The following is a 26,177-nucleotide window of genomic DNA, read 5'->3' on the forward strand; positions in this document are numbered from 1 at the left end:
ACTTCTCGGATGATGGGTACACCAAAATCCCAGAAATCACCACTAAAGAACTTATCCACATAACCAAAAAACCACCTGTTCTCCAAAAACCTATTAAAATAAAGAAAAAAATAGCTCCTTGCCAATAAGATTATTATATAGTATATATAATTATTGTATTATAAATTATATATTAAATTATTGTATATTATATAGTCTATAACAATACAATTCATAACTATATAATTATTACTTTAATAACTAAATTCTATATAATTATGCTATTAATTTATAATAATTATATTGCTCATCCCCCCAAAAATGAGGGGCTAAACATTGATCATTGTGGAAACTGGGGGATGGGGTGATGGGTACATGAAGTTTTACTGCACTATTCTCCCTTCTTTTGTATATGTTCCCTAATAATAAGAAATTTTAAAAATGGGCAAAGGATCTGAACTTAAAAGTCAAAAATTTTTTAAAAGAAAAAAATCTGAATAGGCATTTCTCAAAAGAAGACATACAAGTGGTCAGTGGGCATATGAAAAATGCTCAACATCATTAATCATCAGAGGAACGTGAATCAAAACAATGAGATATCATTTCACCCCAGTTTGAATTTTTTTTATCAAAAGGACAGGCAATAACAGATGCTGGCAAGGATATGGAGAAAGGGGAACTCTCAGACGCTGTTGGTGGGAATGTAAATTAGTATAACCACAATGGAGAACAGTATGGAGGTTTCTCACAAAGCTAAAAATAGAGCAACCATATGATCTAGCAATCCCACTACTTGGAATATATCCAAAAGAATGGAAATCAGTATATGGAAGAGATGTCTGCACTCTCATGTTTATTGCAGCAAAATTCACAATAGCCAAGATATGGAGTCAACATAAGTGTTCATCAAGAGATAAATGAATAAAGAAAATGTGGTATATATACACAATAAAATATTATTCAGCCATAAAAAAAGAATAAAATCCTGTCATTTGCAACAATATGGTTGGAACTGGAGGACATTGTGTTAAGTGAAATAAGCCAGGCACAGAAAGACACATATTGCATGTACTCACTCATATATAGGACGTAAAAAAAAAAAAAAAAAAAACTCATGGAGAGAGAGTAAAATGATACTCATCAGAGGCTTGGGAGGGTGGTGGGGAGAAGAGGGATAGAAAGGTGTGGTTAATGGGAGCAAAATACAGTTAGGTAGAAGGAATAAGATCTAGTGTTTGGCAGCACAATAGGGAAACCATAGTTAATAATACTTTATTGTATATTTTAAATAAATAAAAGAGTCAAATTAAAATGTTCCTAACACAAAGAAATGATAAATGCTTGAGGTGATGGATATCCCAATTATTCTGATTTGATCATTACACATTGTATGCTTGTATCAAAATATCACATGCACCCATGTATATGTGTAATCTTTATGCATCCATAAAAATTTTTAAAAATTAAAGATTTATTTTATCTCACCTTTTAAAATGTATATCACATTACTTTTATAATGGACATAATACATTTTACATTTCATAAATAAATTAATGTACTTTGGGTTGAGTGCTCAAAGTATTTTTTTATAATCAGAATACATAATAAAAAATTTGGAGCACAAATTTGCTAGCAAATAAGTGACATGAGGTCTTGAGTTACTTAGAATGTATTTTTATTTCCTCCAGAAAAACTAAGTTTGAGTTTTGTATATGGTAGAAAACTAACAAGTATTTGTAGAATTAATATTTTGTTCCTCTTACGTATTTTAAAAGCTATTCTTTTTCAGAGTCTGTTTTTTAGTACATGGTGGAGATTTTGAGAAGTATTCCCTCTTAAATAATTTAGGCTCTTCCCAGAATGTTGGTAAAATTGTTTTTTTATTATTTCTAACTTATCCCTGATGGATGGGTATCTAGTGCTACTAGGAATATGATTAGTAAAGGTGAATTTATTATTTGTACCTTTGCTTAATTATTCTGATGGTTTAAAAGTTTTCTTATATTTCACTTAAATTTCCCGACTGCAGTTGAAGTTCATTACTTCTTGTTCTGCTCTCATTGACTAATAAGAATTGGTCCCTGTCCTCCTGATAACATCCCTTAACATATTTTCAGAAGCTATCATATCTCCCCTTAGCCTTTTTGTCTCCATATTGGGAAATTCTCAGCTCTACTATCCTTTCACCATATATCCTATCCTTCCTGAATTTCTCATATTTTGAGGTTTATATTTGAATTTAGGTTTGTTCATAAAGAGAAAATTTGCATTTAAAATTTTATAATTGCCTAAAAATAAAAAAAAAATAGTTCTATGTGCTATTTACCTAATTTGTTAGAAAGTAAGCATGCAATTCTATTGGGGAAATTGGGTTTGCTAAAAGTTAATTCTTATTACCAGTTTCATAAAAGACTATGTCAAATTATCCTTTTTTCTGCATTTATTAAAGAAGGAAACTTCAAGGGTCTGACATTTCTTGCAAACGTGTGTATGTGCACCCATCTCTGTAGAGTTCATGTGCAAAGTGTATTTTTCTGATAAAATATATTTATAGCTTTCGTGGTGGAGCACTGCCTCCCCCAGAAAGAAAAAAAAAATCTGACTGGATTCTAGTCCTAGGATAAAATTAAAGTGGGTAGACACTAACTCACCTGTTTACCATTTCTGTTATTTTTTTGCAAATGACATGACTCATATAGCAGTGCATTTTAAGTTAAGTAATATTTATGATTGCAGCCTGAAAACTTTTCAAGAAATGTGAAATCAGTATTGTCTTGTGAACAGAGACTTCTTTCTCAGCATTATTTTCAATGTGTTTTTATCTCCCTCAGAGGAGTCTGCACATCCTCACTAGGGCATTGATTCAGAGCATCCTCTTTCTGTCAGTTATAATGTTGGCAACTATATGGCCAGCTGTTCTTAGCCACTCTCAAGTGTGTAATACGCAGCCCTCACATATGTGAGATCTCCTTGTAACAAGGCAGAAATCGTCCTTAAAGAGCACTCCTAAGAAAGCAGTCAAAGAAGAGAAGAAGTGTGCTTCCAGGCATGTTCTTACATTCTTCCCTCTACAGATATGGCCCATAAGACTCTCCATCCATCTTAGAACATTCTCCATGCATCATTTGGCAGCAGAAATCCCATCAGCAATATACAATAAGGAAATAATCCCAACAAGAAAGAGGACATCTGCAGTCCACAGACTAAGACCATGAGGTATTAGGATATGTTTAGCTCATACATGCATGTAGAAAGAAAGAAAGACCTTTGTGTCCAACACCAATTATCCTTTTCTTCAGACCCTTTTGACATCCCTGTTCCAGGTTTCCATGTGTTCAGACCACATTCACACAGATGTGCCTGGATGCTGCCTCATCTTCAGCCCCTTCCCTTCCCCCCTGGCTTCCCACCCATGGGCTGCCTCGCTGGTGATACCACAGGGCTCTGTTCAGCTCCTATGCCCAGCATGCACAACCTGGTGGTGTGGGGGAGTTATTACATCATGGGGTAAAGTTTACCAATTGCTAAGAAGGCCCAGTAGATCAATTATTTTTGCTTTTTGCTTTCTGTATTAGTCTGTTCTCATGCGGCCAATAAAGACATACACAAGTCTGGGTAATTTATAAAGAATAAAAGGTTTAATGCACTCACAGTTCCACATGGCTCAGGAGGCCTCACAATTATGGCAGAGGGTGAAACTGAAGCAAGACATGTCTTACATGACAACGGGCAAGAGAGCTTGTGCAGGGGAACTCCCATTTATGAAACTAACAGATCTTGTGAGACTTATTCACTACCACGGGAACAGTATGGGGGAACCACCCCCATAACTCAATTTTCTCCACATGGCCCCACCCTTGACATGTGGGGATTATTACAATTCAAAGTGAGATATGGGTGGGGACACAAAGCCAAACCTTATTACCTTCCCTCTCCAGGCATTTTCATGGTGTAACACTATAGTCAGCTCAATACCACAGCCCCATTTGGGCTCTAGCTCTTTTCTTGAATTTTTTTTATTGTTGTTCTTCACTTCTAGTCCCTGGAATTGTCTTTCCTATAAAATAAGAGCACATTAGACTGTTTGGGCTCTTCTTTCTGGGAAAATCAGGCTAAGAAGTTATCTTAGAACTTTTCACCAGGGAAACATAACAGAAAACTCCAAGCATTTATTGTAATTTCTCCCATATTATGACTTTTTGATACAAACTTCCCAAATTACAGAGACAGGGTATCTCCTATTCTGACCAGTAAAGATAACATATTGAACACGGTGAAAACGTCTAATGACAATTCAACAAATATTACTTAGCTCCTAGAATATCTCAAATATTCTACTATAGTATGGCTTTCTGTCCACAAATTGAGGATTAAAAATGTATATATAATATAAAATGTTAGCTAACTAATCTTAAGAATTTCCCTCTCAACTTCTGAAACAATGATATATCTAGGTGGAATGAATTTTACTAATCAGAGGTAATAGAACTAAGAGGAATAAAATGTAATTGAATATCAACTCTAAACCCCAAAAATCTTGTTAAGGAGGTAGCTCCTCTGGAGAGTTCTTCAGAGACCCCATATGACAATAAAACTAGAATGAATGCAAACAAACAAAGATTCTACTGAAAACAAATGCTTTAAAAATAGGTGCTATAATTTGAATGTTTATGCCTGCTCCAAAATTTACATGTTGAAACATATCGTGAAAATGACCTTATTGTCCAAAGTAATTTATAGATTCAATTATATCCATCAAGCTTCCATTGACTTTCTTCACAGGCTTAGAAAAATCTACTTTAAATTTCATATGGAACAACAAAAGGGCATGTATAGCTGAGACAATCCTAAGCAAAAAGAACAAAACTGGAGATACCATGCTACCTGACTTCAAACTATCCTACAAGGCTACAGTAAACAAAACAGCATGGTACTAGTACCAAAGCAGATATATAAACCAATGTAACAGAACAGAGGCCTCAGAAATAATACTATACATCTACAATCATCTAATCTTTGACAAACCTGACAAAAAACAAGAAATGGGGACAGGATTCCCTATTTAGTAAATGGTGCTGGGAAAACTGACTGACCATATGCAGAAAGGTGGAACTGGACCCCTTCCTTACACCTTATATAAAAATTAGGTCAAGATGGATTAAAGACTTAATATAAGACCTAAAACCATAAAACTCTAGAAGAAAACTTAGGCAATACCATTCAGGACACAGGCATAGGCAAAGACTTCATGACTAAAACACCAAAGCAATTGCAACAAAAGCCAAAATTGACAGATGGGATCTAACTAAACTAAAGCACTTCTGCACAGCAAAAGAACCTATCATCAGAGAAAACAGGCAACCTACAGAATGGGAGAAAATTTTTGCAATCTATCCATTTGACAAAGGGCTAATATCCAGAATCTACAAACAACTTAAATAAATTTACAAGAAAAAAAGCAACCCTATCAAAAAGTGGGCAAAGGATATGAGCAGACACTTCTCAAAAGAAGACATTTATGTGTCCAACAAACATACTTTAAAAAGCTTATCATCACTGGTAATTAGAGAAATGCAAATCAAAACCACAATGAGATACCATCTCATGCCAGTTAGAATGGTGATCATTAAAAGGTCAGGAAACAGGCCAGGTATGATGGCTTACACCTGTATCCATAGCACTTTGGGAGGCAGAGGCAGACAGATCACCTGACGTCAGGAGTTCAAGACCAGCCTGACCAACTTGGTGAAACCCCATCTCTACTAAAATTACAAAAATTAACTGGGCATGGTGGCACATACCTGTAATCCCAGCTACTTGGGAGGCTGAGGCAGGGAGAATTGCTTGAACCTGGGAGGTGGAGGTTGCAGTGAGCCAAGATCATGCCACTGCACTCCAGCCTGGGAGACAGAGAGAAACTCTATCTTTAAAAAAAAAAAAAAAATTCAGGAAACAGATACTAGAGAGGATGTAGAGAAATGGAAACACTTTTACACTGTCGGTGGGAGTGCAAATTAGTTCAACCATTGTGGAAGAGTGGAAGACAGTGTGGTAATTCCTCAAGGATCTAGAACCAGAAATACCATTTGACCTAGTAATACCATTACTAGGTATATATCCAAAGGATTATAAATTATTCTACTATAAAGATGCATGCACACATATGTTTATTGCAGCATTATTTACAATAGCAAAGACTTGGAACCAACCCAAATGTCCGTCAATGATAGGCTGGATAAAGAAAATGTGGCACATATACACCATGGAATACCATACAGACATAAAAAAAAAAAAATGAGTTCATGTCCTTTGCAGGGACATGAATGAAGCTGGAAACTATCATTCTCAACAAACTAACACAGGAACAGAAAACCAAACACCACATATTCTCACTCATTAGTGAGAGTTGAACAATGAAAATACATGGACACAGGGAGGGTAACATCACACACTGGGGCCTATTAGGGGGTGGGGAGCAATGTAAGGGATAGCATTAGGACAAATACCTAATGTATGGGGGGCTTAAAACCCAGATGACAGGTTGATGGGTGCAGAAACCACCATGGCATTTGTATACCTATGTAACAAACCTGCACGTTCTGCACATGTATCCCAGAACTTGAAGTATAATGAAAAAAAGAAGAAACTTAATCACCAAGGTGATATATTAGAAGGTATGGACTTTAGGAGAGGATTAGATCATGAGGGCTCTGTCATCATGAATGGGATCAATGCCTTATAAAAGAAGCATCATCTGACATTCATTCCTTTGCCCTTCCACCTTCTGTCACATGAGTACACAGAAACAGTGCCATCTTGAAGCAGAGAGGGAAGCCCTCAACAGACACAAAACTTGTCAGCACCACGATCTTGGACTTCTCAGCCTCTAGAGAGTGAGAAATAAATTTCTATTCTTTATAAATCACCCAGAGTCAGATATTTTGTTATAGAAGCACAAATTAACTAAGACAATAGGGAACACAAGAAAATGAAGGTTCCTCAGAGGGTAATGATGTGAACAAGAAAAGTAAGTTATCTTTTACAAGAAATGAAAAAATACAAGTGACAACTAACTCTTTTTCTGATATCCTTATAGTATTAAGTAGAAAGAGAAAGGTATTAAGACAAGGTTACAGGTGATTCCAAATGCCTTTAGCTATAGCTAGTGTGTTGAGTGTTGTAAGCAGAAACTGCTTTGGCTCTCAATTATTTGCTTATGTAGAGCCAATGAAGATATAGTCTATAAAAAAGTGAGAATGATAGTCACTATATAAATATGAGTAACTGAAGCTTTCAAGGAATAAGCAAGTTTGTTTCCCAGGAAACCAGATTGCATGGGTGCATGTCAGAGGATTTGCAAGAGCAGTGAGGTGAAGTTGAGGACAAGGAGTACTACAGAAACAAGACTGATGAGGTCTACTTTGGAACTTAAAAGGAACAGAAGGTATGAAAAAGTGGGTGGGGACAGGGCACATGAAAAGGGGAAGCAGTGAGTACAGAGAATAGAAGTCTGAAGTGGTCTTAGACCTTTTCATTCTGCGTTTTTCATTTGTTTAATATAGGGAGAAGAGTCGTGTATACTGGGCAAATAAGAATTGGTACTAGAAAAAGAAAGGGGGGGCTTACAGAAAACACCCAGAGACGGGTCTCTGAAAATACCTTGCATGATCATGGGAGATCTTCTTCCACAGAAGTTATCTTTCAGACATTAAGAAACTATTTAATAAAAAGTGAGAGAAAGTTGTTAGTATAAGTAGGAAGAGGTGCTATTTCCTTGACTGATATGACACTAGATAGGATGGCCACGCATTCTAGCATAAAGAAAATAAAGACAGGAAGAAAGATGAGAGGGAGAGTGATTCCTGAGAAGGTGAAGTTCCCAGCTCACATCAAAGTAGGCTAACCATCTAAATTAGCTTACTGGTGGGACTTGGAGCCCTATGACAGAGATAGAGGCTCCAAAACCAACAGTCAAAGGTGCTACATTACCAGCAGACACCCTCAAAAACTTGTCTATTGCCCCTACATTAACTCCTATATAATAACACAAGCTGCATCCACAGCCTCCTATGCAAAGTACCCTGCTCTCCTCTTCATTACTCCTGATATCACACATTGTCTTCACACCTGTTCATTATTTATTGAAATTAAACAACTATTAAGATGAACATTGACAAACTTTGCCTGGTCACACATTTTTAAAGTGCATATATATATACACACACACACACACACTTTGATACAAATACACACGTTGTATACATACACATAAAGACAAATTTTTGAATATCCCATTGGAATAAGTTGTATGTATCATTGTCAGGGTCCATATCCAATCATAATAGGCAAACACCATTACGCATTACTAGAATGAAAAAGAGAAGGCAGCTCCGACCACTTTCATCTAACACTGTTACTTGAACTTCTTATTTTAGGTTTGTAAGAGTTGTATTTAAAAACAACTTCATTTAAGTATAAATAAAATAAACTCATTTTAAATGTACATGGGATGAATTTTGACAAATATATGCACTGAAATAGCAATCCAGTCAAGTAATAAAAACATTATTACTGCCCCCTCCAAATTTCTCTATTATTCTTTGCAATCAGGTTCCCATTTAAACTCTGGCTACAGACAACTATGGTACTGATTTCCTTTTAGTAACAATGGGCTATATTTGTCTCTCTATTGCATAAAATTGAATCATAAACTATCTTCTATATTAGACTGTCTCTGTGACTCAGCACAATGACTTTGCTTCATCCATGTTACTGAGTATATCAGTAGTTTACTTCTTATAGCCAAATAGTATAAACAATATTGCATAATATTGAGGCTAATGGTATAAAATATTCCACGGTATGGATATAACACAATTTGTCCATTAACCTGCTGGTATATATTTGGAGTTGACCAAGTTTGGAGCTGCTGTAAATAAAGCTTCTGTGAACATTAGTATACAAGTCTTTGTGTGGACCTATGTTTTCATTTCTCTTGAGCAAATTTCTACTGTTTGTCAAAGCAATGGTAACATTTGGGTTACCCACAACCTATGCGTAGGGTCTCAGTTACATCACATCTTCAAATAGACTTGACTTTGTCAGTCTTGTTAATTTTAGCAATTCTAATGGAAATAATGTGGTAGCTCATTATTTTTTTCAAATACCAAGTTTTCTTTTATTAGTGGGAGCTAAATAATGTGTACACGTGAACAAAGAAGAGAATGATAGACATTGGAGACTTGGAAGTGGGGGAGGGGTAAGGGAGAAATTGATGAGAAATTACATAATGGGTACAATGTACACTATTCAGATGGTCGATACAATAAAGCCAAGACTTCACCACTACACAACATATGCATATAACAACATTGCACTTGGCACTTGCACTAGCTTAAATTTACACAAATTAAAAAAAAAAAAAAATTGAGAAGGCCAGGCGTTATCAATTATTTAGCCACCAAACCTAAGCCAAACTTTGGAATTTGATGGGACAACTACAGAATTTTGAAATAATTTGAAATAATTCATTCGAATTTAGCACAAAGTAAAACTCAAAAGTCATAGAGAGACAGTCCCTTGTCTTCTTAAACTTTGTTAAAGCCAAGGCATCCATCACAGTAGAAGCAAATGTAGTCATTTCTGTAATTTTCCTAAGATTTTTAAAAAATCATAACTTGATAACTTTTTGGATTTGTACTGATTATTTTTCTTTGCTGTATATTTTGTGTCAGAGAATTCACAATTCAAAGACCTAGAAGCGGTATCTCTCTGCAATTCTGTCTTAGCACAAATGCTTCTTTAAAAAAAATTGTAAGTTCTGGGATACAAGTGCAGAACATGCAGGTTAGTTACATAGGTGTATGTGTGCCATGGTGGTTTGCTGCACCTATCAACCTGTCATCTACATTTTAAGCCTTACATGCATTAGGTATTTGTCGTAATGCTCTCCCTACCTTGCCTCCCATCCTCCAACAGGCCTGGTGTGTGATGCTAACACCTTCTTTGTGGGTTTTTTTTGCCTCTCATATTGTTGGGATTTCAGAGCAGATATCTATTATACAAGAGTGCTTGCCTGAGGAAAGGGAACCGCAAAAGTGAGGTTGGGGAAATGACAGGGAAAATAACAGACTAAAGTAAAATCTGTTTATTGAAGCACCATTTTAGGCCCTCTAAACTTTTTCAGGATTCCTTATATAGTAAAATGGTAATGTGAATATAAGAAAACATGAAAGAGTTACACAGTCAAACCACAGGGAAACAGAAAATGAATAGTGTTTAACCTTAACTACTACTGAAAGCAGTACAGAAATTGATAATATCACACAGGAAGTAAACATCATGTAAATATCTCTGAGAAATGCAAGAAAAGATTCCTGATAGCATCTGTCTTAGAGACATGTTGTTTCCCATCAAAAGCAACGGGCTTTTAAAAACTCTCTCACTACAATACAGAGAAGTCATTTACAAGTTTTTGCAGCAGACATATTGCAGAATTCAAAGATAGTAAAACCATTATCGACTACAAAAATATGTATGTATAAAAGCAAGTAAAATGTTTTTGACATCAGCAAACATTTTATTTATTTGTATATCTCTTAAATATCATGCACAAATTGGAAACCTAATAAATACTGATTAAACCTAATAAATACTGATTGAATTAAATTGTTCAGACTTAATCTGGGAATTTTTAAATTAAAGAATGCTTCATATTTAGGTCAAATACCTGAAAGTTGATGAAAATAACATTAGACTATAAATGTTCATGTACAGGACAGAAATTAATGAAGAGACAATAGACTGTATTAGCTTGTCACAATGACTGGCTTCATATTTTTTTCTATTAACAGATAGAAGAAGTTGCCATGGAATTTCCTAAAGGAGATATTGTGTTCCTAGAATTTTTTTGCATAAATTTATGTGATATATGTGCAGTTTTTTAAATGCATAGATTGTGAGGTGGTCAAGTCAGGGCTTTTAGGGTATCCATCAGTCAAATAACATACATTGTACCTGTTATTTAATTTCTTATTATCCTTACCCCTTACAGCTCCTCAATCTTCCAAGTCTCCATCATCTATCACCTAGAATTTTAAAAGATAACTGAAGAGTTTTCTTTATTTAATGTCAGTTTCATTGGAAAATCTGAAAAATGCGACTGGGAAAGAATATTCCCCATAAGGCAAAAAATTTGCAGAACATCACAATAGAATATATCAACATATTAAAAATAAAAACTAATATTTTAAAAACCCCAATTTCATTTTAGAATATTTGTCCATTTTAAGACTTATAATTTAACATTAAATTGGGAAAAGGAACTTGAGAAAGATAAAGCCAATAGGAGTATTTTCTGTGGATTATGTGAGTGAAAGAATGAACAGCCAATCAATACCATTTATCTACTGACAGTAGTAGGGCATGCGTACTCCCAGCTATCCTTAAGATGAGTTCTCTCTCTCTCTCCAAAGTGCTTATATAACATTCCTCCAAATGAGCTAATAGATTGGGGGAAAACTATTATAAAATGCATTTATTAAAGTAATGTAATACTTCTATACCAACTCATTAGTTTGCTGAGGTTTTCTTTGTTTATTGACATCACTACCACATGTGAATGTGTTAGTGTCTTTGAAATTTTTACTACCCATATTACTGAATTGCTCAGTAGCAAAGTTCCAACCATCAATATTTTACTTTAAAAAAAAAATTGTCATCGAGGCAACTGTTTTCTTAATCTAACAAAAAATTCTACTTTCTAATGGAAACAAAAAGAGAACCTTACTAATTAATTTTTAATGGCTACTCCCTGTTCTATATAAATTTTTCTGTTGGATCATTTTCTCTTTACTATGTATTTGTGTAAATATGCAACCATTTGTTAATTTCTATTTTTTCCTATTTTTTATTTCTATGTTTTCAATAAAAGAAAAAATAAAATCTATAAAACTAATATAGTCACATTAAGTGAAGCTAAGTAGATATAGTCTTGAAGACTTTATATAAGAAACAAATATGGAACTTGGCATTCAAAGTCAAGCATTCAAGCTACCTGAAAAGCATTATGTGGAAGTTTATATGAAAAATCACTTTGCATTTGTTTTGTTTTTGTTTGTATTTAAGCTGGCTTTTTTAAAGAGTATTCCTAGAGTCAATGTGTGGGGGAAAAAAAAAGATAGGCAATTGTCAAAAAAGAATATAGAGAAGGTTAGTTTAGTACAGACTCTGAAAGTCTACAATTAGAACGTAATGTAAGTCTGAGGAACATCACGAGTGTTTAGGATTATAAAATAAAAATTAAAACATTATAGATCTTGGTCAACCAAAATTAACATACTTGAATATCACTTTATCTGAAATGAGGTGGTGTAGAAAAACTATGTACAATAATGTATGTATGACATGTGTGGTTGAGTGATCTGGAAATTGAATGCCCCTCTATCTCTAGATAACAACAAAAATAGAACTAGCATTCTTAGCAGTAAGAAATTACAGTGTTCTGCTTAATATCTATGGTTTCTTTCCAGAGTTATTAATAGTGCTTTTCACTTGCATTGGGTTGGTTTTTGGCCTTATTGTTTCAGTGTTTTATTTTTCTTTCACATCATCTCAGATCCTTACTGGAATAACATAAGATATAAATCTAAGCACACGCATGCACATACACACACAGAATGGGTTAATGTTTTAATTAACACATTCCCCATTTTAAAATGTAGTTTCTTGCTATATGCCTATTTAGAAACTCTGTGAGATGAAGTAACATACATCTACATCCGGTAATCAAAGTCACATAGACAAATTTAACAAAGCATCTGCTCTGGTAGATTCATCCTACACACTCAAAAATGGTGTACAATTCACAGTAAAACATGTATGCGAATATAAAACACCTGAATGGGAAAAAATCCAGCGTTATCCTGCAGTTGTCAGGTTTCTTAATTTTCTTAAAAAAAAAAAAAACAAAAAAGCCAAGCATATGGTAAAAGAAAAAAAAAAAAAAAAAAAAAAAGCCCTCATAAAAATGGAGAATGAGCTGAGTTAATGGTGTTTTTTAAAAGTATACCACTTTCTTGTTGAGAGGGTCAGTCTCTGCAGTTTTGGGAACCATCTGCTTTTGCTTCAGGCCTGTCCTGCATTGCCCATATCTTTCCATTGTTCTTCCAGTTGCTTGGTAGATCCATTTGCAACCACTGCTGAGAGAATGTTGATTATGTTGTCTTTTCTCTCTGATTGCTTTTAAGATCTCCTTGTCTCAGATGACTTTATGCAGTAATCATGATTTCACTAGGTTGTGGTTGTGTGGACAAGTGTGCTTCAGTCTGCTTAAAGACCAGGCATGCTCCTCTCCATCTAAGGATTTATGTTTTACTGGGTATTTTGAAGCCTTTGTCTTTTGACTTCTATCTTCTTCTCTCTTGTCTCTCCTTTTTGGGACTCTTATGAAGAATATGCTTTAACTATGAGAACACATCGATAGAGGGGAACAACACTCACTGGGGCTTACCAGAGGGTGAAGGGAGGGAGGAGGGAGAGGATCAGGAAAAGAACTAATGGGTAAAAGGCTTAAAACCTGGGTGATGAAATAATCTGTACAACAAACCGTCTTGACACACGTTTACCTATGTAATAAACCTGCACATGTACCCCTGAAATTAAAATAAAAGTTAAAAAATAATTGAGTCAAAAACAAAAAGTAACTAAAACTATGGTTCATTCAATAATCCTTTGGATATTCATCTAACTCAGTTGCTGACATCTGTGTCAATGCAAATAAAATCCAAATTTATCTTTAGATGTTAGTGTTTGTTTAAATCTCTTAATTCATTTTCAAACAGTATTCTGGTCTTTCATGATATTTTCTATCCTTCATTTTATCACTTTACTTTTTACTCACTTTATGAACGCTTATTTTTAGATTCTTTCAGATTTTTCTACTATCTGGAGAGCTAATCCTGCTTTTTATTGTATCTGGTAACTCAGAGTAAGTCATTTGTGTAGTTTGTAATTTATGTTTTGGAGCTCATTTTCTTTTTTTCCTTTGACCTGTTATTTAGAATTGTGTTGTTTACTTTTCAAGAATTTACCTTTTCCTTCTCTCTTTCTGCTATTCATTTCCAGTTTGAGTCACTATAGTCAGAGTGCATGCTCTCTCCAGTTTCAATTCTTTCAGATTTGTTGAGCTTTGTTTAATGGATCTGGATACAGTTTATCTTAAGGTATATAAAAGCACTTGAAAAGAAAGTATATCTACTGTTCGGTGGAATGTTTGGAGTGTTCCATAAATGACTAGATATGAGATGTTGTTGAGTTTTCCTGTAACAGTGCCGATTTTCTGTCTACTTCTTCTATCAGTTATTGAGAGAGAGAGAGAGAGTTGTTGAAGTCTCCAATTAGACTTGTAGATTTGTTAATTTCTCCTTTGAGTTCTATTAGTTTTTTCTTCATATATTTTACAGCTCTGTTGTTTGGTGCATACACATTTAGGGTTGCTATGACTTCTTGGATAGATTGACCCTTTCACATTACATAAGATCTGTATCTGTCCCTAGTAATTTTAGCTGCTCTTAAGTCTATCTTATCCTGATATAAATAGAACAACTCTGTGTTCCTTTGATTAGTGTTTACATGATACATCTTTTTCTTTCCTTTCACTTTCAACTTGCCTGTATTGTTATATTTGAAGTGAGTTTCTTATAGACAGCATGTCTTGTAGGGCATATTTTTAATCCACTCAGTTAATCTTTATCTTTTGCCAGTACACTTAGACATTTACATTTAATAAAATATTTAATAAAATATTGATATTTTATTTTCTTATTTTTTTTAACTTTTATTTTAGGTTCGGGGTACATGTGAAGGTTTGTTACATATGTAAACTCATGTCATGAGGATTTGTTGTACATCAGACCTGGCTGATGATTATTACATGACCCAAGTGTTAAGCCTAGTATCCAATAGTCATATTTTCTGCTCCTCTCCCTCTTCCCACCCACCACCCTCAAGTAGACGCTGGTGTCTGTTGTTTCCTTCTTTGTGTTCGTAAGTTATTTTATTTTAAGAGCTCATTTTCAAGGAGGATTATTTCTCCACACACTAGGGTATCCTGTGAGAATCCTGTCTGGGACTGGTATTTTTGTTAACTTTTCAACTTGGGATCTTTACTATGTGTGACCCAGGCTTCTTATGAGAGATTTTTTTTTTTTTAATACTCAGAGACCTAAACAGAAAATTTTTGCCACTTAGTTGGACTGGCGATTGAATTATTTTACAGTTCCCTTTTCACAGGGAGAGCCACTTCAGCTTCCAGGCTTTACACAGGATCTCATTCTCTTCTCATACAGACCCAAGGCCATAACTTCTGTTCCTACATGAACATTAAAATGCCACTTTTAATGGGTTTTTAAATAATATCAAAATATAAATATCTAAAATCTAAATATTAAAATCTATATTTTAGATATTATTTATGGGCTCCCTATTTTCCAAGTCCAACCTAGAAATGTCTGATGACTGATGAGTGATGAGCTTACTATATCTTTGCCCCTAACATTTGGGATTTCCTTTTATTTCTTTGTTCTCGGCTAGATATTTTAAAATCATGGTTTGTATTCTCTCTTTTTTCATGCTTTTCTTGTGTTGGTAGTGGAAAAGGAGTCCAGGACAACAGTACCCCATGTGATCAAAACTCGAAATTGCTGTTTGTGTAATATAGATATTCTTCCAGGTGCTGTTTCTATCCTTAGATATCATTTCTATGACATAGGAATCATTCCTCAGAACTTTTCTGTTCCTCGTAATCAGAATATTCTTAGTCTCTACTTTCCTGATTCAGATCCAAGCTGACTTTCTTGTGAGACAGTCAAACAAATCTTAGTTGTTCTCCTCCTTCTACCATATCTGAGACAGCATTATTATTGTGTTTAGAATATTTATGTGTTGTAATGGATGTGTGTGTGATGGGTGAGAGGAAATGCTTGCTTTCTTCTCTGTTTTCACTATTGTGGATTCATTTAAAGTGGCAGCATCCAATCATATACACATGGCCCAAATAATTATGTCATGCCAGGTATTTTTACTTCAGAAAGTGTTATTGTGGAACTCTATTTCCTGGAAAATTTCACTGTGCCTTAGTCTATGTCAAAATGTCAAAAAGCTGCTAAAAAAACTCAGGTCAGATTTTATAATCTCACATCAGAAAGCATGCATGTTTTGTGTGCTGCTGAATAACGCTTTTAGCAGAAACTGACAAGTTGTCCCTCAAACCCATTTATCTTTCTTTCTGATATTCAGCTACATTTCTTGGTCTCCTTTGCAGGTAGGTGTGCTCATGTGACTATGCTCTGGCCTATGGACAGTGAATGACTGATAAAAATCTCATGCATAATTCTCTATCCCTCAACTCTGCCATCAGTAGTCAATAAGACAATGTCTAGGTCAGCCTCGGAAGATATACATTGAAAATAATAAAGGTTCCTGAAATTCCTGCACCTACATCATTGCCTACTTCACTCTCACATAACTCCTCACTCCTCACCATCAACAGGATTGCAGAGAAGCTAAAAATAAATTTCTGTTTTTAGTCACTGAGCTATCAGAGTTTACTTCTTGTAGCAGCTAATCATAGCTAATTCAATGGCAGAAATTTAAAGAACACTTTCTTCTTTTCTGCCATGCAACTTCTTTCCTTTGATAATATTGCTTTTACATAGGTGACTAGTTCACTGCTTCTGAGAGTTATTACCAACAAAATCTTAATAAAATTTGGAATTAGTGCAGTATTTTTAGAAATCTTTCAGGGGTCCTTGGAGCCAAGTCTTCATACAAAGTAAAATAATGATACTAATTTTACTATATACTATAATTTTAATGAATACTGTGTAATATAAATACAAAACAATAATTTGTAGAAACAATTGTTTCCCTGAAGGAAACACTGAATATCAGAATAATATCATGAAACAAGAAAGCACTTCATACAATCTATCCATTTTTTCTTTTTTATATTTATAAAGCTAAAACACTTAGAAAATACTAATGATTTTCTCTAGTAATAAAGAAAACTAATTTTTTAAATCCAATTTCCTTTTTTAAAATCTAAATTGTACTTTGTATAAAAGCAGCACAGAATTTCCGGCTCCGATTTGTATCTTCTGTTCATCCATTAAAAGTAGATAACTTCCTACCCTGACCCGCTCTTCTAGGTCCAAAATTGTTTCCCTTTACTGGAATATATTTTCCAAGGGCCAATGGACTCCCTTACTCAGGATTTTTATTCTCATCATAAGACCAAGGCCACGATCATGAAACATTTATCATGGTAAAGTCTACCTTCTAAACAGCTCTGAAAAGTACAAAATGTATTGTTTATACAACAAAGCAATCTTTGGTTTTTAGGCCTTTGTTCTTTTGGTCTCTCGCTTATAAAGCATTTTTTTGTTTTTTTCTGTCTGTCAAAAGGTTTCTCATATTTAAGGTACCATACTATGCTATAAAACTCTCAATTAGATTTTATTTCTCTTTCTGCTCTCTCCAAAGAGCCTCAAATCATAGACTGACCTATCTTCCCACTTATTTAACTATAAGGACCATATGGAAATAGGAAATAGCTGCCATGGTAGTATGTGAACACAAGGTCCACATGAATAACACCCAGTCCAGGAACACCATGGCTGGCCACACTAGCTGTGCAATGCATACCTTTGTGGGAATAATCCATGATTGTAATGTAGATTGGAGTGGTATAGCACACAACTGTAAGTCGTGGCTCTGCCCAGCACCATATTGTTTGACGTTCTGAGTTTCACTGTCCTTCTCTGATTTCATGGATATTGGAATCTTTTTTTTCTATTATCTAGAAGTGCTACATCTCTGAAAATATCTCTAATAATCCACTCTTTGACTACAATTCCTGTTGGGTCTTTTTCTAGTTTTCTCGCCCCTTTATTCCTACAAAGTCTGTTTTTAAATCTTTCAAGACATTTATTCTCTTTTCCCCTTCATTTTTACCCTTTATTAGCCCCCATTCCAGGCCTCATTTGCTTTCCTACCCAGCTTAGACTCTTTATTCAATCACTGCAAGAACATTGTCACAGATACTCCCCACCAACTCCCTAGTTCTCTATGTTTTTACGTTACATACCCCGCAACTCACTAAACCTGGGTCAAGTCTCTCTAGCCAGCCTTGGAAATGTAGCAAGACCCATCTGTATTTAAAAAAAAAAAAAAAAAAAAAAAAAAAAAAAAAAAAAAAGACATAAATAGATAAAATAGGCAAATTTTGCTGTCCAGGGGAATGCGCAAGAGGAAGGCAAGCACAGGACACTCATTAACATCACAGAAAAGAGGAACCCAGTGAGCTATAAATTCATCAAAGATAGTAAGCTCGGGTAAGGAAAATCCAGCAGCTATGCAGACTGATGTCACTGCCCATGTATGGGCTCTGGCCTTCTCTGGGCTTTCAGTAAATGCAGCAATCTTTTCTTTGTTCATGGATAACTCTTGTCTCCATTCCCCTCAGCATTACTTCAAAAAGGTCCACTCTTCTCAAAATTAACCCCTGCCAGACCTCCTCTCAGCAGGCATCATTACTTCCTACTTCACAGAGAAAATAGAGGTCATCACCCATACATTCCCTCAATTCATCACTCCGAATCCAATAAATTAATCTATTTTTACCCCACACTGTCTCATTTTCAGTTTTATAGAAAGCCTTGTCCTGCCTCATATTCAAAACTAAACTCTCCAGTCATGCATTGCTCTCAACTTCTCCCACCTCCTTCAGAAATCTTGCCTCATTAACAATCATCTCATTTTATCACACTACAATCTGTCCTTCTCTATTAGCTTCTTCCCTTCTGCATAAAATCTAGCCAGGTATTACCACTCCTTAAAAGCAAAAAAATTCTAAATCATTTGCTGGCCTCTAATAAGTCCTATTATCCCTCATTCTTACTCTATCAATTTTCTTTTAAGAAAATAAAATCTATTTTCTCGCCTACTTATTTTCTTAAGTCATGGTAACCATTCTTGCTCACACTCTAGACCTGGACTGTTTATCAACTCAGTACTACTATCGCTCTTATCAAAGCCTGTGACATTCATTCCTCACAACCTGGTTCTAGGTTAAAACTTGTCAATGTGAGATATTCAGATGAGAACTTGCCTGAAGTGAAGCAGAAGCCACATTCCCTAGAAGCAATTGACATATGAGAGAGATATAGAGAGGTGAGTCACCATGGCTTTCAGAGAAGCTCTTGAGACCCACCTTCTTCATAAACTGAGACAGTTGCTGGGAGCTTCCCATAGATTGTTGAGACATCTACCAGTTTCCAGCAACTTTGGAAAATAATTTGCTTCAGTTTATTAGACTGTGATCTTCAGAGTCAATTTCTCTGACTTTTGGGCAATAGCTTCCCTTAACCTCAGTGGCAACTTCCCTGCGCTTCATTCCATCAGTCTTCCAACAAGTTCTGTAAACCCCTAATTTTACATTAAGCTCTCTATGCATAGAGTACATGGAATGGTGTATTTACCCTGAGTGCTGAGGAAATATACCCAACACCTCCCTGAATCTATTCTAACAAATATCACCTGTAATCTCCAAATTTCCCAAACCCAGTGCATTTTCATCCTTATCTGACCTCTCTGAAACTGTTGCCAATGTTAATAACTGCACTGTTGCAACATCTTATCCTTTTCGAACTTTGAGACTTGTAGAAGAGATATTTACATATATAATCATATTACATATATGATACGCTATAAAATGAGTAATCTTCTATAAATATAGAGAGAAAAAAGCAACTAGATCTATCTTGGGAAATTTTTATAAAGCATTCGCACTGAATTATAGCTCCATAAATGTCCTGACCATTTTGAACTCTTCTGGGGCCTTATATGAGGCATATGGGACAGTATTAACGTATACAATGACTTTTTCTCCTTTCCCTTTATTTCATTTATGGTCTAGGACATAATTACACTATTTCCACAAACAAATACTCTGGATAATCTATCCTGCATATCTTTATGTTTCTGACTGAGGCCATAAGTGAGAAACGAAGTAAAAAATAAGCAAAAGAAGAATAATTTTATATAAGTAAAGAAAAGTCACTTTTGAAATTATCCCTCCAGAGTTTACAGGCTCAAAAGGCAAGACTTACACAAACAAATATCTAAAATCTGAACTCAAATGCAAAGATCTTGACATTTTTCACCATTACTGTACAGTGCTTTACATAATAATGTCAATTGCATATCAGTATATATAGAATAGTTATTCACTACTCCTTAAAGAAAAAGCAATTAAATCAAAAAGTGGTTTTATATATATACATATAAAATATATATATATTTGTGTGTGTGTGTGTTTGTGTGTGTGTCAAAAAGAGTCTTATTAGATTGTGTATCTTAGAAAGTCAAGGGCAAGATTCTCAACGATCTCATAATATAAGATGTTAATAAGTCAAACAGTTAACAATCAATTTAGTGTGTATGATTCACTCTTCCATAATATTTTGACTACAATGACATTCCACACTCTGTCAGCATGGGTAGAAAATTTCCATAATTTTGTAAAACTAGGTCAACATCCTATAGTTACATTCTACATAATCCAGCCCATTCTGTCGATATCTTAACTCTAGCAGAAATGTGAATTCTAAAATACTGTGAAATCCAACACAAGTTTCTAAAATAGAAACAATGAGAAAAAGTCCTATACCTCCAAATTAAATTCAGATGTGGAAAATCTGTGTTTGATACAATAGATTTAAATAAAAAATACTACAGATGAAATAAACAAGAATTTAGGTATGATAGTCATTTTAGTTGATTACATCATAGCCTGAATTTAGATAGTCTATGATGTTTCCATGGAAACTGTTTTTGCTTAAATGTAGTTTTAGATATTCTTTAAGTACAAATTAAATTAATTAAAGGCAGAGATACAATGTTGGAAACATTTAGAAGCCTAAAGAACAGTTTATTCTACTTACCTAGAAGAATTAAGAAGAGCAATGGCAAAGGAAAAAATACATAAACTAGTCCCCTAAGATGAACAATCAAACAGAATATTTTCAAACTAAATTGTACATACTTTGAAATTCATTTGGAATATGAACTCCAATACTAGCCAACCCAACTTCAACATAAAGTTTATATTCCAGTGGAAATAGAATCATGAACTCTCTAATGCCTATTTCTAGTTTTTAAAGCTCAAGTGGAAGAATTAATCTTCCTTGAGATTACCTGGCAAATAGTAGTAACACATTAAGTATTTGTTGCCTAAATGAATAAACGGATGAAATAAGCTTAGAATGCAGTCATGCCATCGTGACAATGTTGGGATGCAATGAGGCCCAATAAATAACATTCTTTTTTTTTCTGAACCAGTTAAAAAACAAGAGAGAGAAAGGGAAATAGAAACTTAATACAAATATGGCTGTTAATGCTAAACAATCTGATAAGAGAAAATGAGACTTATATGTAGCAAGCAGAATTTCTGTTTGTGAACCTAGATTTTAACAGGCACCAACCTGGACACAGGCAGCACTAAGTCATTGTAGACCTTCTTATACGAGATCCTGCTTTTGTCAGCCTTACACATAAAAAAGCAGAGCAGACTGCATACTCTCTGGAAATAGGTTTGGACCCAAAGAGAAAGACAAACAAGAAATGACTGAGCTAGCATACTCAACTTATTCCTCCAAAATATAGCAGTCACATAACCCACTCACTCCCTCCAGAAAAAAAAACATGTTGTGATGGGAAGATAGGCCATGATTGTTACATGAAAGGAATTGTTCACATGGCAAGAATCATTAGGGTTGTGAAAAAAATAGTGTCCTCTCCATAGCAATTATGGGAAGACTTGTGTTATCTGATAATCAATTAAGCATATACTATCATGAAATTTAAGATGTTAAATCAGAACACTTTCCATCATTCATTCATTTAACAAGCATCTATTGAAACCTACTAGGTACAGAAATTCTTGTAGATGTTGGAGTTAAGAGGATGAAGAAAGTAGACATGGTTTCCATCCTCATAACATTTATAACCTACAAGGCAAACGCCAACTGAATAAACAATTTTAGTTCAAAATCATAAGAGAGCAGTCTGGAAGTTCCTAGGTGAAATATTTAACCTTGTAAAACTGAAGAATTCTACACAAATAACTCAACTTTGAAGCAGATGGCCTAAGCATTGGTAAGGATTAGCCAAAGAAACTAAGAAAGTGTTTCTCAGATAAACAGGCAGTAAGCGAACAGGCCTTGAGCAAAGTGTGAGACTGTGGTGTAGTCAGTAAAACAAAAAAATTTCAGGAAAGCTAAAATGTAGTGTGAGGGTGAGAGAGATCCTGTTAAAGAGTATACAGTAAAGAGAAATGCCCAGGTTCACAACTTAGAAAAATCACTCTGGCTTCAGAGAGGAAAAAAACTTTACAAAATGAGGTTAGAGACATTACTTGTAGTATTTAAGTTAAAATAATTACAGTATTTAAAATGAAAGAAATTGATACTTTGAGGACTACACATAAAAATAAATAGAAAACTTGTATTTAAGAAATAAGTTTCAGGTAGAAAAATCAAGATTTGGTTATTTGGGAGACATATCCAATATGAGGATGAAAGAAAGAATGATGGTAAATTTCTGCTTTGAATAGCTAAGTAGATGCCCATGTCATTCAATAAAATAGGAACCCAGGCAAATGAGATGGCAAACTGACAAGGATATGTTGGTACATTTTTATTCAGTTTTTTGTAGAATATCCAAATAGAAATGTCCAGTAGGCACTGGATTATGTGGGCCTGAAGTTTAGAAAAATGAGTTCAACTGAAAACAGATATTGGAAACCAATAGCATAGAAATGGTGCCTGAAGCTATAACCATTTTTAAGTGGATTAAACTTGGTGGTATGCAATCAGCAAACAGACTTACTACTTAAGAATCACTTTTTTCACACTAAGTCTGTAAGATTTATCTGCATTATTTACAGCATCTAAGATTTTTGCTAGGGGCTGTTAACTTTGAATCACTTTCATTTATACAAGGAATTACATTTCTTGACGTTGCAATTATAAAATCTGCATATATGGACTTTTTTTCTATAACCCTTAAATATACTATATTATAGATGTGAACCCAACCCAAACAATATCTATACTTCTGATGCTACATTGAGAGTGAGAAAGAGAGATTATTGAATAACTATTGAGGTCTATCATAAAAGAATTATGTCCCAGATGTTGAAAAAGAAGGAAAAGGAATGATTTAGCATATTCTTTAAATAACTGTAGAAAGAAATCTTAAGATCTTCAGAGAAAAATAGCACCAGTATCTTGGTTTGCTTGTGTATTTTCAAATAACAATAACTTTGAAAAATATCACTTCATTGCAAAGAAAAAATTAATTAATAACTATCTAAAAATACCTTAAATGAGGTTCATATGTTTAAATATCAGGATGTTTTCACAGATATTAAATTTGGAGTTCTAGAAACTTATGTGAAATATTTATTAAAACAAGTATTGTAAGCAAAGCTTGAGAACACTAACAGGAAAAGAGAAAAAAAAAATGCATCATGTGAAATAGCTCCAGTTGTTAAAACACTTGTTCAATACTGATGGAATGTCCGTGGTGTATAAGGTGTTAAACTTAACATATCCACGGCAGTTATTGATCCCCAGGATTTTCATTTTACTATGTATATAAACAAACAAGTGCAACATCTATGTAATTTGACTTTTAAAACCTAACATATTTTTGCCTTATTTCCAACTCGATTTTGTTCTATAGACCAGCAATGCCTAAAGAACTGTAATCTTAATTATGTCCATTTTATTTTCTGATTTTGATTTTTTTTTCAGAATCCTGGCCACCATAACACTAAATATAGGCTGTGTCACATTTAGGAAGTCATATTTTGAACAAAAGAAGCCCCACCTCCCCTTCCAACCCTCTCATATAGCTACAACTGGGACTATCAAATGTGGAATCCTAACCTATTCAAAAGTAGCTATTTCATAACACAGCCAGGAATCCATAACATAGTCACATACACTCACATACACACGCAATAAATGAGCAGGGTTGATTAAACTGTCTCCAGAAACAAAACTGCAAAATAAAGAGAGAATGAGGTAGTGAGAACTAAGTCTGAAAAATCTATATATATAAAGAGAAACCCTAAGTAGAGGCCATGAGGATCTTCAAAGTCAAAGTTAGGATAAATCACAAAATTTATTTAGAAGATGCTGTGAGATAATGTTTTCGCCCTGCTTTTTGTTTTTAATATACACAGATTAGGAGACCACTGGTAATAAGAGTGGAACCAAACAGACATACAGATCAAGACATCATGGGGAGTGTTATTGGAAGGATACCCAGTACTCTTACTACTGGGTTCCCAGTACTACAGTGGATCCGAACTTACCTTCTGTACATCTAATTGTTCTGAGGTTCCTGTGAGGTTTAATGTCTCTTGTCTAGGACCACAGTGAATGTTTCTAAGGGCTGTGCTTTTGCAGAAGTGTCAGGACCAGGCTGGGAGACAGCAGTGATACACAGCCTACATTTAGTGTTATGGTGGCGTGGACAAAGGAGCACGTTTCAGGATTCATACATTTGGTCCAGGTTCCTTCTAATTTGCACACTGTGGCTCCACCCTTATCACCCCAACTGAAATATTAGAATAAGCTTTTCTTCTGCTAATTGAGTATGTTTCATGAAGTCCAAAGAAATTAACATAGATAGCAAGTTACATGTATAAAAAGTGGGATCTGGTTGTTCATCACCAAGATTACTTCAAGTGCTATTATCTACTATTTTATTTAAATTTTGTATAATGTTTTCAGGTCTTAGACCTTGTGATTTCACTCTGTTTTGATATACATGACTTAACCCTGTTTTGATTTGCCCATTCCAGGAAGCATGAGATTTCTGGATTTGTATTTTAAACTTATATTAATTGCAAGACTGTCATTCTCTGAATTATAAATGGTAGATACAAATATAATAATCTAATCACTACCTTAAATTGCATATAATCTAAGAAAGAGACAAAAAATAAGTAATTATAATAAAGTGGAGGTTATGACAGGGATAAACACATAGTAAAATGGAAGCATATAAGATTTGTTTCAAGCCCAAATTTGGGGTTTAGGGATCAGAAAAAGCTTTCTGGGGAAGAGAACATGTAAATTAAGCTTCAAAGAAGAGGAGATAGCCAGGTAATAAAAATGTCAGGAAGGCATTCTAGGCAAGAGAAGAGCTGTGAAAAATAATCAATTGTTGAGAGAAAGCAGAGCTTAACATCAGTGATGATCAAGCATTTTACAATTTATAGGCCACTTGGGTGGAGTCCAAGACCTACAGCCCTTCTAAAACAACTATTTCCTCTCCTTAGGGAAAGAAGTGATTAAGAAATTCAAAAGACATGAAATAAATAAGTTTCAGTAAACTTTTAATGTTAACATGTATTATTTTTATTAATATGATAATATCACTACATATATTTATATGTTTAAATAATAATCTACATATTTAAAATTAACTCTGTAAATCTTTATACTTATTTTAGCAATATGATGCCAGTTCTTTAAATTTTGCTCTTTGGTACAGGTAATACATGCACATGACTGAAAAAAAAAGAACAAAAAAAAATTAAGTTTTATTCCCTGTCTCCCAATATCCCCACAGAGGTTACATATATTTAGTTTCCTGTGTATCCTTCCAAAGGTATTATATGCATTCACAAACAGATATATTTCCACACATATATACAGTTGGTGAACTTTTCTTTCCCAAAATTAAAATATATTTTGGAGAGCTTTCCAGACTACTTTAATGAATGTTATGCTTTTTTAATTTACTATTTTTGACTCTTTACTTGAATTAATTTTAGACATGGAAAAGTTGTGAAACTACAAGAGTTTTCTTGCATCTCTCACCACATTTTCCACAATGTTAACATCTTACATAACTATACTGTAATTATGAAAAACAGGAGATAAAGACTGTTACATTATTATCAATTAAACCATAGATATTATTTCAATTTCAGCAAATTTTCCACTAATGTCTCTATTCCAGGATCTTATTCAGAATCCTACCTTGCACTGAGTTGTTACTTCCCCTTCTGCCTTCCAGTCTGTAACAGCTCCTCAGATTTTCCTTGTTTTTTTATTCAC

The sequence above is a fragment of the Chlorocebus sabaeus genome, chromosome 7 (genome assembly GCF_047675955.1).
Source record: "Chlorocebus sabaeus isolate Y175 chromosome 7, mChlSab1.0.hap1, whole genome shotgun sequence".
NCBI classification, from domain to species: domain Eukaryota; kingdom Metazoa; phylum Chordata; class Mammalia; order Primates; family Cercopithecidae; genus Chlorocebus; species Chlorocebus sabaeus.